The sequence below is a fragment of the Antrostomus carolinensis genome, unplaced genomic scaffold, assembly GCF_000700745.2.
Source record: "Antrostomus carolinensis isolate BGI_N321 unplaced genomic scaffold, ASM70074v2 scaffold44225, whole genome shotgun sequence".
NCBI lineage: Eukaryota > Metazoa > Chordata > Aves > Caprimulgiformes > Caprimulgidae > Antrostomus > Antrostomus carolinensis.
The window spans coordinates 1,140-10,812 of record NW_010315118.1 but is presented as its reverse complement, the minus strand read 5'-3'; the positions used below and the strand labels follow the sequence as shown (position 1 = coordinate 10,812).

Here is a 9,673-nt window from a genome sequence, read left to right as displayed (position 1 = left end):
AGGAGCAGGAGGCAGTCAGGAACCAGCCTGGAGAAGGAGGCCTGGGTGGGCAGGATGAAGGGAAATCTTGACATGACTCCTGCCTGTCCCTGGTTACCTGGCACAAGAGGTGCAGGCAGGTGGCCTGTCAGCCGCCTCCTCTTCCTGAGCACCTCTGCAGTCCTGGCAGGTTGCTGGGGGATGAGTCCCTCTTTGGGGAGACAGTAGTGAGGCCCAGACCCAGCCTTCCCAGCCCCAACACAGGTGGGCTGAGCTGGGCTGTTCTCCGGCCCTATTACATGCATGATTGCCAGGGAAACTCCACAGCTGAACTGGAACCTATGAGGTGGGGGCTGGACTTTCTTTTTTTCTCTTACTCCTCCCCCTTTTTTTTTTTCCCCATTCAGACCATCAATTATGACCCTTTTAGAGAAGAGGCAGCCAGGTATGGAGGGCAGTGGGAAATCCGGAGTCTCTCATCTAGTTAAAACTCAGCTCTTGGTTTTGTCTCCTTGCTAGAGAGCTCTCCCATTTCAAGTAGGGGTTTGTTTTTGTTTTGTTTTTTTCAAGAGCATTGCTTGTTTGCTGCTGGACAGAATGGATAAGGCTGAAGCCTTTTGCTGCTCCTTGCCTTAAGGAAAGTGTAGGGCACATCTACACAGGCTTTGCCTTCAGCTGCTCGCTCCCTTGCACTCTGAGGCAAGTGAGCTCCAATCCAAAGGGTATGTAAGCTGTATCGATGCATTGAAAATGATCTAAAATGTTTAATAAGGCCAGCTTCTAAGAAAAGATTAAGTCCTGGCACAATATTGCCTTAAATTGACTGCTTTGCTTCAACTGTGGTCCAGCGAGTTCAGAGCCTGGGCACAGCCAACTTCTCTCTGTCCGTAAAGGCTGAGTAGACCTTGGCTTTGCCAGGACTGCAGGTACCACATGTTAGGATGCAGAGCAACTAACAACCTTGCCTGCAGAAGGTTAATGCTTCAATAAGCACTGCAGAATTTGAGTGAAAAGGTGTATCACTGCTTCATGAGACAGAAAGAGAATGGAGGCTCTCACAGATACTCTCTGACCTGTCCATAGCTGGGCCACAGTGAGAGGAGACCTTTAGCTCCTGAGAGGCTCAGAGGGCATTTGGTACAACGCTGAATTTCCAGGGCCTATCTAAATAGGAGGTTCAGCTTTGAAGGTTCAGTTTATAATAAGGTTTGCTCATAATAAGAGACCAAAGGCATGCTTGATGAAATGGAAGGACAGTTAATTTAGAAATGCTAAAAAGAAATAGTATTTCACCCTGGATAGTTTATTTGAGAATTTATTCAATGACATCTTCCCAAATACTGTGACTGGACTTTTTAAGAGTGCTGGATAGTTTTCTGACTGCTGTTGATTAATATGACTATATCAATGACATCCCATTCAGCTTACAGTCAAAATTCAGTCCTTAGTCTGGAGGGTAAGACAGCCAGAAAAGAATGCCCAGGCAAACACCATGATGTAATTGGATGGATGAGTAATGGAGCAGTCTGACTTTCCTCTAACTGATATGGGCTGGCAATGTCAGGATATTAAACCAACCTAGTGGATTTCTCTGAGCTAGGACAGGGAAGCTAGGCCTGGGCCGTCTAGGGTGCCAGAGTGGTATAAGATGGCACTTGATGGGAGGAACCTGCTTTGGCAGGGGTGTTGGACTAGATGATCTCCTGAGGTCCCTTCCAACCCCTACCATTCTGTGATTCTGTGAATCTACCCAGAGTGACCAGTGGTTTAATCCATCCATGTAAGCTCATCAAACAAGGAAACACATGCATACCGAGGTGAAAATGGAAACGCAACAAACCTGGTGTGAAAACAGTTTATCCTGGCAGCTTGCTAACTGCCATTTCCCCTCTATGGAAGAGTGCTGGCATGCATATGTGATGCTTTGAGAAGCCGGTATGGCATACCATCATATACTGGCCTGCTTTGACCAGAGATTGTGTATAAAATTCACAAATGGTGCACCCTCTCCTCAGCCAAACAACTTTTGGGGGTTTTCTCTGAGTTGTAGACATCAGACAATGGCTCTGGTGTGTCTGACATTCATCTTTTTTTATTAACTGCACATGGTATGGAATGAAACAATCCCAAAATCAAGATTATGGAATCTAGGGTATCTGGTGTTTCCTCTGTTGCAAAATGCTTAGAACGAATGATTTCTGTAGACCTGCAAGTGGAAAGCACTTAGCTGTTTTCAGCCTTTGAGTCATCTTTAATCAGAGACCTTTTTATTGCAGCTCTCAGGAACTCCTTGGTGCTGGAGCGCTTAACAGTTGGCCCTGGGCTAGGGCTCTGCAGCAGATCTGTTTCCACTGCTACAAACAGATTGATGTTCAAGCCACGACTGGGATCTGTGTATATGATGATACTTACATGTACAGTTAATGCCATTATACATGTGAATCTTGGCACTTTTGCCAGGGTAACAAAATTTGGCACGTTTACCAGGGTAACAAAATTCAGCTACACTAGCAACTCTAGAGTCCTTGTTGCAATTATTCTCACTAGCCACCAGGGATCATGGATTCCAGAAGAGATCTAGAGAGTCAACAACCATTCTCCTAATTGCCACAAATCTTCTGGCCACTTGTATGTTCTACCAAGCAGGGGCCAGAAGGACAGCAACATGATCTCTTGTAAGAGAGGGCTCTTATAGCCCACCACGAATTTATCATGGTATGTCCTGCTTGCCTTTCCATCAGTGGGAACACTGAACATGGTCTCTGCCTTTCACTCGTCCACCAGTTTCTCTGAGCTATGTATCCTTCTGTCAAATAAAGCCTGTGTGCTCAGTACTTATTATGATAACAAGGGAGGGAACTAATAAGTGATACGGTTATGTAAATCACATCTTTGCATCTAACAAGTTTGAACTTCCTACTGATGGCATGTTCCCAGGGCAGCTCTGAGTATTTTCACCAAGAACGATCTACTCCGGTGAATCAGAGCACTGGGAAATGATTGCAGGAGGTCGTCATCTACTCCATCTGCTGTGCAAACCGAAATCGGTAATAATCCAGGGAACCTGTTCAAGTAAGAGAGGAAAGTTTTGAAATCCTACTAAATAGTATCAGCTAGGCAGAGAGTCATTAAGCAATGAAACAGTCCAATGTGCTGCAACCTTACTTTGAGTAGGTTTTGCTGTGAATATGTGTATTTGTGGAAATGTGAGTGTGTATGTGTGAGAGATGCAGTGATGCTGTTCTAGATGCCGATCCCACCATGGGAATATTGTGCTAGGGCTATAGTATCACAGTGTTCTCATAGTCCCTACTGCAAGCACACAAAGAAAGGACTCACACTGGATGATGCAGCACGTAATATTAAAAATGGAGTTTTGTTGTATTAAGTTGTTGAAAACTAAATAAAAAAATTAAATGTAGGGATAAAAAACAAACAGTCAGAAGATCCTGTCTGCAGGCTAGCCTGAGGCAGTGATACGTTTGTGGTAAGAATAAACAGAAGTTAGTTAACACTTAAGCAACAAAGATCCTGATTTCCTGTCAGATCTGTTATAACAAACGGGACTCAAAAATATAGAAAATCTAGTTATAAGACTTTGAACTACTGTGGCATTTTCAATCATGAACAATAAACCTCCCAGTGAATCAGGTATCCCACCAGGACTGTGACAAATAAGTACACAGTAGTGTCTCTATTTTGAAGAAAAGAGATACATAGGTAGGGAAATTAAGGTCCTTGCTCTTGCAGAAGTTATTTGGTGCTTGCTCACTCCTTTTTTGGCCTCACAAAATGCGTGGTAGGCAGGGCTGAAGTCTAAACAAGAGACAGCCCTCTCTGATTTGTCTGTAGGTCATAGAGGAATTTTGCAAATCAAGACGCATGAACAGCTTTCCTTCTAAATCAGGAAAATGAGAAGAGGCCTTTGCAAAGTGATAGTGGCCTGAGTTGATAGGATCTTATAGGATCCCCTTTGCAAACTGAAAAGGAAGGGAAGAGTAGATCCCAGCTGTTAAATTATGGCTGCACAGAGCAGCACAAATTGTATTTCTCTTGCACCTATGTGGAGATAGCAGCCTACGGCATTTTGCAAAAATGGTGATTATATCTCCAAATCTGAGAAGAAAACATATGCTCTTTACTTGCTTCTCACTCAAATTCCTTGTGCATAACTTGACACACCTGGCCCTTGTGGGGTCTGGTACTTGGACTGTAACTAAAGGATCTTGCCAGCAGTAGCAGAAATCTGTTCATGGCCCAGCCACCAGAGCATGGCACACAGAACCAGGTTACATTCAGTTAGGCTGCATGGAGGAAACGTAACATGCTGATCTCCTCACTCCCCAAGTCAACAGTTATACTATGGCTCAGTGGGGGGCTCTCTGGTTCCTGAAGATGACTAGCCCACTACAACAGTTTTAGGGGATCTTGCATTCCTCTGCTTTAGGGATGTTGCCTCGTCTGTCCCATGCAGAGAAGCAGTTTTGCTCTGGATAGTAAGATGCTGTTTGTAAGGCAGTAATTGTTTTTGCTTGCCTGGGGAATCCAGAGAGGCTGTTAGGAAGGAACTTTAAAGAAAAGCACCCCGAGGATCTCTCCTGCCACATCTGAGGTAAATGGTTTGTTAAATGGCAGTGATTGGTTTCAAATGGTGCAGCTGCAGGAGGGCTCCTTGGAGAGTCACCTGCAGCCTTGCCAAGAGCCTGCATCTTGGGTGAGGTGTGGTTTAGACCTGGCCTTCATACAGTATCTGCATGGGCCTCCCCTTGAGGGACAGATGCACCAGGCAACTTTGACATGGTGGTAATAACGCAGTTGCTCTCTAAACCTTGTGCTAGCTCTGAAAATCTCTTCCATTCACCTAGGAACTTGGCAGCCACCAGTCTCCAACAGAATGCTTCAGGGTGAGTGCTTTTGCACCTTCACCATGTGCAATCCAGCCTCCTTATCTGAGGGGTTAAACGTGCAGGAGAAGGAGGCAATACTTGTCCCAGCAGTGGTAAACTTTGAGCAGATTTTCTGTGGGAAGCCATCTGTCAGCTGGGGGGAGTGGTACTGTGTCAATTGATCAGCTCCACCTCCAGCTCAGCTCTGCAAACTACAGATCGCTGACCTTGCAGGTTGACAGTGGGGGAGTACTAGGTTCTCTGGAGGTATTGGGATCCTGTTATGGAGCCTCTACTCGTTCAGACTGGGTGAGGGAGACCATGCAGCATCTTGCTGCCTCTTGCAGCAGTTAGCTATGGGGAGCCTGGGCTTGCAGGTGAAAGGGCTGCGGAAGACAAGCTTTTTCCTGTAGTCAGGGGATTGTATTTCATACAGATGGCATGCAATATAAGGGCCTTCTGCTTTCAACTCAATCTATCTCAAACTTAAATCTGTCTCCCAGTGGCAATGGGAACCGTATTTCGGCTGATCCAAGGTGAAAAAGGGAGGTGGAGAGTATGAAATTTCTGCAGGAGAAAGTAGGTGCTTGTAATGTTCTGTAAAAAAACTTTAACATCTGAAGGGGTAAAATATTCCTTTTTGGTTTTAGACTGTAATAAAGCAATAATGATTCTATGGGGTATATATATGTAAAAATGGTAAAACCCCCTTAGTTCTACCTCTAATTTAAAAGCTTTCACTGTAACACCACAGTGAGGTCAAATTCTTGCTCTACCTGATAGTCCTGTGGTTCTCTGTCAGTTCAGCTCCTTCTCTTTCTCCCTGATTTTCCATCAAGTGTGGTCAAAAATAAGGGGAAGAAGGAAATTATGGCTCTCAGGCATTTTTTTCTTAGTTTGCCTTTTGTTCCCCAAAAGGCACTCACTGAGATTTCTATCCAGCTCTATCAGCAATTCTCCTGATTTATTATGAGAGGGACACTTTCTTCTATACGGTCATCCATTCTTCCTCCCTCGCCTCTCTTTTCTAAGTGCTGAGTCGGTTAGGGAATGAAGAACATTTGGCTAGCCCAAGTATTGGGGTGATCAGGTGCCAAGAGACATCTTGGCAAGCCAGAAGCTGGATTGGCTTGAGCCTCCCTAACCCTCTCATTTTGAATAGAAGAAGTTGCCTTTTCTTGCCGCTTCTATAATAAAAATGCAAGCAGTTGCTCAAGAGCAATTATTACATGCACCATCAAGTGGTCTGTGCTGTTTGATTTAGGGAGTGATGCTTACATTTCTCAGTGGAGAAGAATTGTTTAGATGGGTTGCAATAAAGCTATCTATTTGGTGTATTGATTTTTGATGTTCTGATACTCTGGTTAGTGAGGAGCTCCAAATTTTCTCATTGAGTCTTTGGGGCTGAATTCCCTTCAACAGTTGGGCTGTGCACTCATGTGGAACAAACTGTCAGTGGGCACTTTAGCTGAAGCATCTGACCCTGTTTAAAATCACGGGGAGGGCAGTACGTCCCGCATCTTGCTATCACACCTACTAACTCCTGCATGTGTGTGTGCATGCAGCCTTGAAACACTAGTGGATTTACCATCTCCATCCCCTATTTGTCACTGAGGAAAGCACCCAGTATTTTTTCAGACAAAACTTCAAGATGCTGTGTGTCAAATGTTGCCATAATTCAATAGCCAGGTCCTTCAGCTCTTAGACTCTGATAGAAACTGTGGAAATTTTCAGGCAATTCAGAGCTTCTTATACTTCCATATAGAAAAACTTCTGTTGAATGTAATATACAAATAAATGCTAGTCATCAGTGTAGCTGTCTTGCCTTTTCATGTTATGGTAAGGCTGAGTCTTCACACTGTAGCATTCAATTTAGTACAGTGGCTTTCCAAGGCACAGTGCAATGAAGGGTATTGGAGATGCTTGTTCAGGCGTTCTTCAAACTCTGGCAGATGCCATGACAATAGTGTAACCTTTCCTCTGGCTTTTCTGATTTTCTCTATAAGCTCCAAAGATAAAAGGTATCTTTTAATTGGAAACGCAAGTTCTTTTCTTGAGCACAATTCTGGGAGAAGGGGGTGAATTCCAGTGACAGAAAGTATGAGTTGTTTGCCGCAGATTGAGAGGATCCTGTGCTGCTCCTGTTTTTTTGACTTGTTTCCAATCTGTTGATGCTTTCTTTTCTTTTTTTCTTTCTGTGTACATTTATTTTTCCAGTGAGCAAAGAGCTCAGCTCTAAGAGTACTTTAACAAGTAGGTGGTGAGCTGTGTGGAGGAAGTGAACAGAATTTAAACACTAAACCTCATAGAAGAGGCATGGGGATGTAGGACCAAGGATTCTTTCATAGAGGATGTGAACCATAAGGAGTTCAGGAAAGAGAAACAAACAGCGTAATGCTGGGTGCAGGATCAGATCCTTTTTTCTGGAATTGCTGAGCCATAGCATATTTTGCCAATGGAGAAAATGGCTATAGGTAATCAAAACCATGACTAAAGAAGGGATGGATGGGTGGATGGATGGATGATTAACTGGCATCCCTGCTGAAAAACACCTCTACCTACCAAGCTGTGGGAGAGTGAATTTTAGTAGAGAGCTAATGTCTTGAGGCATTGACACAATGAGTTTCCCCAGGTGTAAAACTCCTGACTACCGCCTTTTGGATCTCTGGTTCAGCTCTTCTAACTTGTTGAGAGAAGGTAGGGATGTACTCTTATTCCTGAAAGTGATGAATGGATTTGGAGAACTTTCTTACTGTGATAGGAATCTCTGCAGAAACATTTAATTCTGCCTTTTTTTGTTTATTTGTTTGTGATCTAATCCTACTCTGCAGAAGTCAGTGGAAGTTTGCAGTTGATTTTGAAAGACAGATGATCAATCCAAAAGAGAGCATATTGGGAAATGCTCTTTTCCATTCCTTTCAATCATGAATTGGGTAAACGTATGGATTTGGACTTTTCTGGATCTGTCACAAGTTGAAAGCCTGGTATCTTGTGAAATCCTAGGAAGAAAAAGGCTTGTATGATGCCATTGGAGAACTGAGATCTGTATAGAATTCCCTTGGAGTTTTGGAGATTATAAAATGGTATAAGTTCTTATTCTTGCAAAGATGAACTTGGTATAGAGGATATGAAAGCAATACCAAGAGAAATATTGAGCTGAGACGGTATAAACAAAACAGATGATAGTTTAGAATTTTAGTTTTCCATTTTAGTATGTTTTATGATGTTCTGAGACTTAGCCTTCACGGTTGTAGCACTCTGTACTACTGCTTTCTTTGAGAGGAGCTTGCAGTGGAGGCTCTCAGAGCTATTTACGCCCAATGGTTTTGCTTACTGTAGTTGTACTTCAGTCTGGATACTCAAACCAGATTGACTGTTTCAGACTAAATCAAAATCAAAGCTGCTGTGTATCCTGTTTATACTACATAGAAGGTTATGATAATCCCTGGATTATCATAGCTCTTAATTTCTGCAGCCATGGGATGTTTTGTACATATTATCTTTTTCTGGCCTCACTTGTGTACTGCTTGTTCCCTGTCTGTGAGAATCATGCCTAACATCTGAAACCTTTAAGTAATTTTGGCAACCTGCCTTTAAAAATAAAGTAAGGACAGCTGGTCATAAAAAGGCTTTTACTTCCTTCCCACTTGCCTCAAATTTTAAGTTTTTAAAAGTTAAAAATCATTAAGCTCTGGCCAAGACATGAAGTGTAAGATTCTGTCTGCATGCCTCCCTCCCCATGCTCAATGAGTTGACTAGGAATGCTGTTTATATCCTTTGACCTATTCTTGTTTTCTTTTTCTCTCTCTTCCTCTCTTTGACTTCCTATTCTAGGATGAGTCATCCATGTTCTTCCAGTTTGGCCCATCAATAGAACAGCAAGCCTCTGTCATGCTCAACATCATGGAAGAATATGACTGGTACATCTTCTCCATTGTCACTACTTACTTCCCTGGTTACCAGGACTTTGTGAACAAGATTCGCAGTACCATTGAGCACAGCTTTGTGGGTTGGGAACTGGAGGAGGTCCTCCTGTTGGACATGTCCCTGGACGATGGGGACTCAAAGATCCAGAACCAGCTCAAGAAGCTCCAAAGCCCTGTTATCCTCCTCTACTGCACAAAGGAAGAGGCCACCTACATTTTTGAGGTGGCCAACTCTGTGGGTCTGACAGGCTATGGTTACACATGGATCGTTCCCAGCCTGGTGGCAGGGGATACAGACACAGTGCCATCCGAGTTCCCCACTGGGCTCATCTCTGTCTCATATGATGAATGGGACTACGGTCTTCCTGCCAGAGTGAGGGATGGAATAGCCATAATCACCACGGCTGCTTCTGATATGCTGTCTGAACACAGCTTCATCCCTGAGCCCAAGAGCAGCTGTTACAACACCCAGGAGAAAAGGATTTACCAGTCCAACATGCTCAACAGGTAAGGGAAGGGGCTGGGCCAGCCTTACAAAAGAGGAGACAGAGAGGACTTCTGAGACCAGAATAATTCTGCTAGTGCATGTAATGCTTCAGGACGGAGGGTGGTGTTGGCTAAAACAAGGTCAAGGGGAGGCGTGCTGATGGTGGGATCCGTGTTGCTGTATATCATGAGCGCCAGTACTGTCACCTCCTTAGAAAGCCTCCATACAACACAGGAGACAAGCCAGCATGAGGAAAGGGAACAAAGAAGGCATAGTGCAAGTATTTGAGTGTGCCCCTTGATGCACAAAATTTTGCTTTTATAACAGCGCTGAACGTCATGGAGTGTCTTTGCATGAAAGGGTCTCTTACACTCAGGTGGGTTCTTGCTGCAAGC

General features: G+C 43.9%; 1 pseudogene; it reads left to right on the top strand.

The window, feature by feature from the left end:
* The first annotated feature begins 8,699 nt into the window (after positions 1–8,699).
* LOC104524861 (glutamate receptor ionotropic, NMDA 2B pseudogene) lies at positions 8,700–9,298 on the top strand (annotated as a pseudogene).
* The last annotated feature ends 375 nt before the right edge of the window (positions 9,299–9,673 follow it).